Below are 11,012 nucleotides of genomic sequence, written 5' to 3' on the forward strand. Positions count from 1 at the left end.
GCAATGTATAAAACAGGCCCACCTAATAGTAAAGCAAAGCATACATTATGGTATCAATTGATGGCAATGTGTAGGAGTAATTTATGCTTATTTAAATATCATATATATTAAAGGAGACCTATGATGCAAAATACACTTTTTGATGTCTTTTATACATAAATATTTGTGTGTCGGGGAACTCACGCAGCGTCAGAAAATAAACCCTCTCTCTTTTCCTCCGTACCCACATCTTTTAAAAACGGGGGTACAACGAGCGGACACAGATTTGCTGCCGATATGACGTCAAATCGGCGGCGGACCCACAGAAAGTTGCTATCAGAAACAATGTCTGACGTGTTTTGGACGTAATATGGTCTTTGTTTACATTAGCAAGCATCGCTAACACTCAGAGCTAACCTCTACTGTAGAGCACATTTTTTAAAAGCAGGAAATAAAAAAAGGAACTCACCTAGTGATAAACCTGCAGGAACCTCATTGGTAGATAACCCTTAAAAGAATATATACCACAGATGGTGGCAACTCTGGAGTACCTGACCAGGTTTCATGCTTTTTCCTGCCTGCTGATATGCATCTCCCTCTCTGTTTGTGACCCCCTGCTGAGCGCATTAAAAAGGTGGAGGTGGACCATTTTGCTGGAGTGGGGATTGACTCACCTGGCTAGTGCAGACTGGTCAGTCCCGCCTCTTTTAGCTGCTTTTCTGCCCCAATTCCCCAGATGTACTTTGGAGACCAGGATATATATACTTCATACTTTCAAGATTCAAAGGTTTTATTGTCATATGCACAAAGCTACAGTGTAGAAATGGCAATGCACTTCTTGTGACCTGAGCTCCTCAAACAATGCAACATATATAATAAAATACAAAAATACAAAATAAAAAGTAGTGCAAAAAGTCTATACATGTCAATAGATGTAGAATATATAGAATAAATGTATTAATGAACACTCTGTTTCTTTTGCTATTTCATAACCTGGTGTCTGGCAGTATTCTAGTTTTATTTTGTCTTCAGTATTTCTTCACCCTCCTGTTGTGAAAACGGGCTTTTGTCCATGTTTAAATGCCAAGAAGGCAGCCAGTGGTTTATCGGAAATAAAGCTGTTTAGCTGTGTTCCCTATTTTGAAATGACTCTGCTCTAGAAGCAGGCTGACCTGGACTAAGAGCAGCAGAAGTAATACAGCGGTAAGCAGGCAGGCAATCTGATAGTAATGGGAGCCAAGGTGCTGGCCCCTGTGGCCCTTTGGGAGAGGGACACTCCCACCGGCCCCATGTCCACTCAGCCATGGCCATTAGCCTCTATAGGCCAGGAGAGCCCAACACCCTGAAGGTATTTTGGGAACGCTACACTGTGTAACCAACAAAGCACAGTTTGGGCAGAGGATTTTTTTTTTTTTGTGAAATAGCTGTTTGGATGTTTTTAGACACATTTTAGTGGCACTCAATTTGACAGATATTGATGTTTTTTTATCACTCCTGCGCTGGAATGATAAAAGCATTTTGATGCTTGATGGGTTGTCTTTTGTCAGAAAATGAGACACAATTTGCCGCATTTAGCTACTGATGATTCCCTGCTGTTCAGGACAAATCTATTAAACGTGTTACATGTTTTTTAGTTGAATCATATCTATTTAAATACACAAGAATAAATAGATTCAAAAAGTAGTCTTTAAATGTATTTTGTATCTTAAGAATCAATCAAGTAAGTTTGCTCAGTGTTAGATCACACATGACTGATAGTAATAGCTGTTAAATCCACCCTTATCTTCAGGTGGCTGTTTTTAGTGTATGGACATGTTTTGACCACAGGCAGATATGTATTTTACCAGCCTAAAGATCTGTTAAAAATACAGACCCATGGAGACTTCAGCAGAACTGACATTGGCAAACAGTGTGAACACTTCTCTGTGCACTGTTTCCATTGTCATTTCTCTAGGCAAATACTTTGAATAAACCTTCAGTTTGTCAGACATCAGGTTGGTTTCCAGCTTCCTTGTTTTCTAGTGAATGCTCCAAAAAGAATTTCCATCAAAAACTAATAAGGGCAACCTGTACTAGAAGTCCCCTCAAGCTTATACTTAACAGCATCTGAAAAACAGTACAGATTTACTATGTCAAGTTGATGTCTGGAAATGTGTTTGTGTATAGTATGGGCACAGCTTTTGCAGAGGAGACAGAGAAAACTGGAAGATACTGCTCCACTGTCTATGAGCTACTTCACTACCTTCTCACATTAGCATACAATACGGACGTACACTTTATCTCTCCTTAAACATTCCTCTAACTCTTACTTTAATTCAGATGTGTGAATACTTTTATTACAAGCTTGGACAGTTACAGCGTGTTCTTATTATACCCTAACTGGTCATTGCCATAAAACCGCAGCATGCAGAGTGAGTAAAAGATGATGGAAGGTGCAGAAAGTCATTTCCTGTAACTAGCCAAAATAAAGTCTGGCCAGCAGGAGTCAAAGAGAGGACATTTGTCATTACTGTAGTATCCACTGACCTTCACCGAGACTGTTATTGCTAGGTAATATCCTGCGAGCCCCTCGACCTTTCTGCTGCTGAATCATCCTGGATCAATTATTCTAATATTTGTGTGGCAGTTTTGCTATCGATTAATGCATTTATGCAGAGTGCAGCATATCTTATTTAATAAAGCAAGGCTCTGCATTTAATTAAGCCGTTTTAGTGTGAGGCGGCACTTTGTTTTCATAAACCTTTGCCTTATCGATACATGTGTTCATTCCTGACTTATGTTCATCCATTCAAACTTTTATTGTTTCATTACTGGCGGCCCAGCACAGATAACATAGTAAATGGCTCTCTGCAGCACACTCAATATGTTGTAGATTGTTTGCATCGTTAGTGGCTGTGCGCTATCATAAATACTGCATACTGATCATTATGGCAACTCTGTGCTTCTGGAAACTTGGACATTAATGGAAGTAGTTGTGTTGAGTAAATAAAACTTGATATTGGCTTGTTGTCTTTCCCCTGGTCTAGTAAAAATAGAATGATGTAGGCAGGCGTTAAAAGAGGGGTTTCAGATGAGTACATCTAGATTTTATACACCTTTCTGTGTGTAGGAAGAGGGTTGGTTTTACACATGTCTCCTCCTCTTCATACTGATACTGAAGTTAACTCTTCCTACTGTAGACCACTGTCATAAATGTGGGTCAAAATCCACATTCACTGTTCTCTAAATACATACGCTAGCTGTCAACCAAAGCTAGTGTGATGATTCAGAATACTCAGTGAGTCAGCTGGTTATTTTCCAAAGTTAGATTTTGAGTTCAAAATAAACTCTTTCCATGTGTCAGTGAAGGTTACTCACTGATAGTTGTGTAACCACAGGGTCTGAATAATGCTTTTTCCAGCAACACTTGAAAATGCTGAATATCAGTGGTGTTGTTCTTTGGACACTGGAGTTAATGTGCACCATCACACAACTGGTGTAAACAGGGTCGAGGGAACCTTACAAGGTCCTCTGTGAAATTCTGCTTTGGACCGCTAAAACCTTTTGTTCATAATCCTCAGCATGTATGAAAGAGTTTTTGGTTCTTTTGATGTGGAAAGGGGCAATACAAGTTGTTGCAGAACCTTGGCCTAGACACAGATCGCTGCAAATGAGAAGAGAATAAATATTCAAAGGCAGACATGAAGGGAATAAATGAAAACTCAGTGAAATGAGGAGCAGCGTGGACGATCCCGGTCATCTACCTGACGACTTTCAATGAATTCCAATGAGAGAGATTCCATTTTTTAAAGATAGGCCCTATAGGTGCAATTAGTGCTACATAATAGCCCCTCTCAGGCTCATTCAGCGCAGTTGAGAAATATTGATTTAATTCACCCCTATACATTCACTTAAACTCTGTAGAATAAATCTCCTTGTTATATTAGTTTGGAGTAATAGCTCAGGGTTTACTCGGTCATGGTTTTGTAAGTACAGATTGCACATATGGGGGTTTCTTTCTCCAGGGAAAGGGACAAGATAAAAGAGGTAAAATGGATTTAAGTGAGGAAGGAAACCAGTCTAAATGTGGTTTATAAGCCTGCAGCAGGTAGGTATAAGTGATGGGGTGTGTGCTCTCTAAAAATCTGATTGTTTTAGCTGGTGTGTGGAACAGCGAGGTAGTAGGTGAGAGAGAGAAGAGAGTTCTTGGAGTTCCTCTCTGCTGTACGTTGCAGCTGAAGCCCTGCAGATGCTGATGATGTCAGACAGGACTCTTACGTTGGACTCTCTCCAGGGAGGTATCTCGAAGTGGAGTTTGACTCACCATTCCAGTGTCTCTGATCTCTGCATTATTTATACTTTTGTCTCAGCCATTTATCAGCATTTTTATACCTCTCAGCATCATTCTACAGTCCATCTCCTGTGATGGTAAAGGCTGCAGCGATGATAGCCTCTGAAAGAAGCCAATAACTGAATATAGGAGCTCATATTGATATCAGAAAACTGAGGAATGGACAAGTGTGCTGCGTGGCAGTCTCTGCATACCATTTAAAACCTTGGCAAAAATCCATTCACATCATTAAAATGCATTGGAAAATAACTTATAATGAAGAAAATGCTGTGCTGGCTCCCTTTTCGTACCTTTATATTAATTCTGAGGACATGAAACTGGTAATATGTGAGCTGTGGTGCGCAGCAACTGAATCGCTGATCAATGACAGCTAATGAACACGGCAGGAGTTCTGCTCTGTTTGCCTCTCGACAGAGAGCTGCCTTCTCCAGAGAGCTCTATTCCTCCTGTTTTTGCCAGAAAAGCACAGGAGCCTTCATCGAAACCAACTGCCTCTGGGCTCAATTAACTACCATAGATTACTCATAATGCAGATGAGAGAGTGTGTAGAAGATCAGCGGTGTGGGGACACAAAGGGTGCATGGATACAACTGGGATGCTGAGATATGCCATCAATGTATAGCTGATAAAAAGGGTTCCATATAAAAGGCTGTAACAAGCAATATAATGTCCTGTAATAAAAGTGATTTACCAATACTGAAATTAGACTTTATCTCCACGCTCATCCCTCTCTTCTCTGAGGCTATTTTATATCGCTCTATGCTTTATGCGGTATGCACATAAACAGGAATAATGCAAACTGATATCAAGCAAAAGGGTTCACTGGATCTCAATAACCTGTAATTCTGTTAAATGTTGCGTACAGATAGACGCAAGCACACCCAGTCACCTTTGACCCCGCAACAGATATAGTGCAGATTTATATGTTGCAATGTGTTGTGGGCAATAGAGACCACCATGGTGATAACATGACTGTTGTGTGGTCACCAGGCCATGGCCCTCCTTGTCACAACATATTATCTTCACTTAACATGCCTCCCTCCGTACCGATCAAAACACTCTCTCTGAACAGTCGTCAAATTTCAAATATCTCTCTTGGTTTGCCCGTGTAATGTCTGAGTTCTCCTCTATAAGCAGATTTTTTACACAGTCAAAAGGTTCAGTTCATGGCAAGCAACTACTTCTCGTCACAATAAGTTGTTTTTAAATGGATCCCTGCCTATTGTTTAAAAATCAGAATCAGAAACAGGTTTATTGCCAGATAGGTTCACACGTATGAGGAATTTGACTTGATGTCATGGTGCATACATCAAATATAAAATAAAAATCTAAAAAAAGTACACAGATAGCAATCAAAGAGAATCTGTTGAGAGCAACAGAGCATTTACAGATGGACAAACCTAAATACTGAACAGCCCCCCCCCCCCCAAATAACTGCTTTAAGGGCAAAAGAAGACTAATTATATAAGGAAGAACGTGATCAAACATGCAGAGCAAGTCATTCAAAATGTATTGCACAGAAATTATTCAATGACAATTTCTTTCAACTATAAGATCAGAAGTTGTGTCCACAGTGTGTTAGTGGTGCACTAGTGGATTTGCAAAGATTCAGTGTTTGAACCAAGCATAAACCTCTGGGTCTTCAAAGTGAACCCTATGCGGATTTTTCTGAAACTAGCATTGTCACTAATCGCCATTAGAGTGAGACTCAACTCGTTGCAAAAAAGGTCAGATTCTATAGAAGTCTATGATAACATTACCCTTAATCTCAATGGATTTATTAATTTAGTAAACATTTTCCTGACAGGATTATTGCTTGTGTTCTTATCTTGGAACTAAACCTTTTACAGTGTGTTTTTAGTTTTTCACAGTTAATTGTGGCAACGGCCAAAAACCAAGATGGTGACTGCAATAACACCAAACTCAAGATTTCACAAAATGTGTACAAGCCAATAGGTGACGTCAATCTAATTCTTATATACAATATATGGGTTGGACATTAGTTCAAGGCCATTGTTCTACCTTTTGGATTTTTTTCATTATTTTAATGGTAAATGTGCATCTACTATGGTTCATGGTTATGGGGTCAACACAAAGTGCAGCAATGACCTCTGTGCATACCTATGATGGGCTACCGTGCAATGAAATAGGGCTGAATGTAAACTCATCGACATGTCACAGCCCTTCAGCTCATAGGGTGACAGTCACCTTCACGCTGCATCGAGCAACTCACAGATGGAAGACTGGCGCCTGTCATGTCACCCTCTTTATATTCATCCAGATTAACATACTTAACAACATTTGTGGTTTGAGGTAAATTATTGACTTTCCTTTTGAGGTGGGCCGGCATCCCAGTGTGAGCTCAGAACAAACTGTGACTCTTTTTCCACTCCTCCTCCTCCTACCTTTCTCGTGGTACTGAGTCACCTCGCCTTGGGGCTTACCACAGGAGGCTCTTCAAATGATCTTTTAGACTGAAGTGGAGAATCAAGATTAATGCACTTTCACGTCCCACCCAGGCTCCAGGGGAAACAGTCTTATAATTAACACCAGGGGGGCTGCAGGCTGCTTTCGGAGAGAGGTCGAGGTTGGGGTACCTCGACCAAAGAAAAAGGGCTGATAAAGGTGTGAGATTTTTAGAGTGTGATGTGTGCAGCTGCTTTGGAATAAGTGGGGGAATAATAGTGGAGTGGTAACAGAATGACCCGTTACACACCTCACTCTGCATTATTATTATTATTGGGACAAGATGGATGGGCCTGCAGCATAACTGCATACTTCATAATGATGCTTTTTGAAACCTTGTGAATTATCACTAAGGTAGACGGCTTACAAGATTCAAAGGTTTTATTGTCGTATGCACAAAGCTACAGTGTACAAATGGCAATGAAATTATTCTGACCTGAGCTCCTCCAACAATGCAACATATATAATAAAATACAAAATAAAAAGTAGTGCAAAAAGTCTATATACATGTCAGTAGAATACAAACGATTACATGTTTAAATGGCCCTCCTTTTTGATGAGAGTTAGATGAAATTGATGAAGAAATTGATATCACTCTCTTCCCAGTACGATGTCAGGAGATTAGCTTAGCTTAGCACAAAAACTGGAAAGAGCGGCAATATTATTATATCTTAATGTCTTTGTGCTCAAATTCTAGCGATCTCGAGCCGGTTTCTCCAAAAGTACCTACCCCACCTTTAACTGAAAATAAGCATTATTAAAATACCAATTCCTCCCGATGCTCTATCAGAGTAACAATACCACTAGCAAAATGTTATAAATCAGATGGCCTAATGTCGCATTTAGAGAGCAGCAGTGATGGTGTTTTTAGCAATAGTTAAGCTTTAAATTCAGGCTGATGTTTTTGTACCAGGCTTCACAACTCGTTATAAAGAGAGAAAGCTGGGGAAAGGTTGACAGAAGACACAGTGTATTTGAAGGCCATGAAGTACAATGCATCGTTAAGCCTTATAATAATAGCCTCTTATATCTCTTCCCACACTGATGGTACTAACCGCTATTTACAGTAGATATCTTCCACACCCCACCATTTTTGTCCCGCCACTCCCACGGGATCCTATTTCCATTTAAGCTCTCTACTGTATATTGAAGTCTGTAAGGCCTTTGTTGAAAGGCAAATACATCCATGGAAGCAAATCTGAAATAGTATAATTGTCCATTATATACAGAGAAATTGTCATGGTGTGTTTGATCATCTGGTAATGACCAAAGTTTAGCAGCTTCCTCATTATCCTGAATACTTCCCAAGGTTATTCCCAAACATTTACTTTCATAATCCCATGCCTGCTGTTTGTCTTTTATAGTCACTCGGATTGTTGTTGTTTTTCTGTCGAAGTCTAAAAGCAGCAGGCCTGCTGTTTTGAGGTGTGATGTTCCACAAGAATATAAATATATAAAAATAACCGACAGGGCGCAGGAAGTATGGCACTACTTTCAATGTAGATGAGGAAAGAAATGGTTGGATTAACAATGGTTCATTAGATTGAATCCTGGGTGCCGGTGTATCTTTCACATGAACAATCTCCTATAGCCCGAGTAAATTAGTGTGCAATCTCGTGTACCTGCTTTAAATGAATCTGTCCATCAGCTTGCGTCTCAGGTGTTGGAGTGCACCGACGGTTCTGCCCTGCCAAGCCTGCTTTGGATTCTCCGCCAGAGAGAAGCTGTTTGTTAAACACTTAAGTAGGAGTTTACTTTTTGATTGCCTGTGTTAACAATCCCAGAAAAAAAAGAGAAATCGTTTCAGGTTGCTTGTCCCTGTGGTTCTGTGAGATTCTAAATTACTCCGCAGCAGATGTTCATCCAGTGTCTCGGTAAAGGTCTCTCATTTCACCTCTGGCCTCCGGACTCAACAGATAGCAGGACTGCTCTTTGAAATACAGATGCTGAGATCTCTCTGGGGGCTGAAGGGGTATTTGAATCTGATGAGAAAATGCATGTGTGAAAATTGTGTTGTGTTCATTTGGGTGATGGATAAGTTGGATTACCCTCTGACAGGGAGCAAATGCAAGCAAGACTCCACTTTCAAATCCTGCGCTGCTCTGCAAAACAGATATTATTCTGCTCGTTTTGCAATTTGCAAACACTCCTATCATTTAGAATGACATACTTTATTACTGTTTCAGTTCTTGCTTTGACATTTTGGAGCTGTTAGTAATGCCCTTAGGGTTTCAGTTAGGATATATCCACATCGCATCAGCCTAAAATGTAATAAAGGGGAGATAATGAGTGTCAATTAGGAGGTAGGAGAAGCTCACTAACAGAACTATTTTTGTATTTCCTGTGAGAACATATTAGCATAGACACAGTAAGTGCTCAGGAGGCATGTGAACAGAGTCAAATCTATTGAAGTTTACAGTATATCTTAATCAAAGTGGATTTATGACAAGCACAGCTGAGGTCTTAATGCGACACAGAGCACAAGCAGGTAATTTATGTTCAACTTTTTTCTAGGAAACACAAATTAAAAGATCCATCCTGATGAAGTGTGTTATTTCCATTTAGAAGTCCAGTTGCATGCAGATATAGCTGACTGGCTTGAATAATGTATCTAAAAGCCGAACCTCCAAGCATATAGCAAACTATATTACTTTTAAAAGCTTCAAGTAGAAGAGCTTCATGTGTGACATAATTAAATTCCACCCAAGTTAATTCAAACTGTTTAATGATGCAGGGAGAACAATTTATCAGGCAGTGCCAGCGGTGGGGTGGTCCGCAGGGGCTACGAGTGAGGAGAAGCATTAGAAGTTCAGAGATACATTTGTGAAACAGAGAAGAGGATGTGTAGGTGGAGAGAGACTTGAAGGTTGAAACATCCTTGGAAAAGCAGCTTCTAGTTGGTGTGATTGTTTTTTTAATAATGCTAAAATTGCTTTGTTTGCTGTTTTCTTCACTTTTATTGAATTATTTATAACGATAATAGTGGAAAACTATTATAATCTGCACATGAGACCAAGATTTACCAGTGGGATTACCTCTGTTTTAGTAATTGGGTTAGCTGTTGGTTACTCTGACAGGCCTGCAGTGTTTCATTATTTTTCAAAGTTAATAACCTCTCCCACGGTGAGCAGCCTGACATTATACGTATTGTGTTTTTGTGTCTTTTTCCAGGAGTCGGGGCCAGACGGCGGGCAGGAGATGAGTCTGGCGGGTAATCCCACTCCACCTATCCATCAACCTGGAGACTATTTCCAGCGTCCCCCTACAGAATGTCAAAGCCTCGCTGAGCAGAAGCTGAGTCCATCATCTTCTTTCTATGACTTTCCCTCGAGTTTCCATCAAAACACATAAACACATCATGTGCCATTATTTTCTATTGCCCTCTCTCTCTTTTCTGTCAATGGAGGGCCGCGGCAGTGAGTGAACGCAGTTGTTCTATGCAGTATGCAAAAGAGAAGCTCTGTTTGAAAACTACAGGATGTGACAGGATCCTTTCTCCGTGGCTGACATCACTCCGTATGGGTTGTGATGGGGCATGTGCCAGAGATCTCCTGTCTAATAGGAAGTGAGACACTTAAAGAGATGACCCTGCCTCAGTTGCCATCACTGTCTCTCTGCCAGAGAGGGAGCTTGGCTCTTCCATTACTCCTGCACTTGCTAATTAGCGTCTGTCGCTGGAGTAACTTGTACCTGTCAGTGTGCGCCGCTCTCCTATATTCAGTAACTTGAGGGAATTGAAATTGAATGCCAGCTAAGCTCCAACAAACTGCAAATGGTGCATGGGATACACCCTGATTTCCTCACTGACCTGACAGCCTTATATGTAAGAAATAGTTTTTAATGAACACGTTTTTACTGCTGCTGTGGAATGTTTCATCTTTTCCTCACTAGTAGCTGTACTTTTATTCCATGTTTTAAGGTACTTGAGCATGTCCCTGTGCCATATGTTCATGTATGAATGCCAAAGCCATTTGTGTAAGATAACCCAGTGCCTATTTACATAAAAGAGACATGGTGAAACTGCCTGGTCATTGGTAATTATTGGTCCCATTCCCGCGGCCACTTTGTGCTCGTTCGGGCAGAACAAGGTTGAGTTTATTACAGACATTTCTTCACCCACAGGATTAGCCATGCTGCTCGAATTCATCCTTCCACTTTTCCATTAGTTGATTTATCTGCCGACTAGACTATTCTACATAATGAGTAAAACAAGAATTATTGTCAAAGCAATACAAAT

General features: G+C 40.4%; 1 protein-coding gene across 1 annotated transcript in view; it reads left to right on the plus strand.

Annotated features, from left to right (window-relative positions):
• Positions 1-10,795, plus strand: part of cd276 (CD276 molecule) — a 67,649-nt gene extending 56,854 nt beyond the window's left edge. Inside the window, exon 8 of the mRNA XM_034117101.1 lies at positions 9,947-10,795. The gene's annotated coding sequence lies outside the window, so the exon portion shown is untranslated. The remainder of the gene's footprint in view (positions 1-9,946) is intronic.
• The last annotated feature ends 217 nt before the right edge of the window (positions 10,796-11,012 follow it).

The sequence above is a fragment of the Trematomus bernacchii genome, unplaced genomic scaffold (assembly GCF_902827165.1).
Source record: "Trematomus bernacchii unplaced genomic scaffold, fTreBer1.1, whole genome shotgun sequence".
Classification (NCBI taxonomy): domain Eukaryota; kingdom Metazoa; phylum Chordata; class Actinopteri; order Perciformes; family Nototheniidae; genus Trematomus; species Trematomus bernacchii.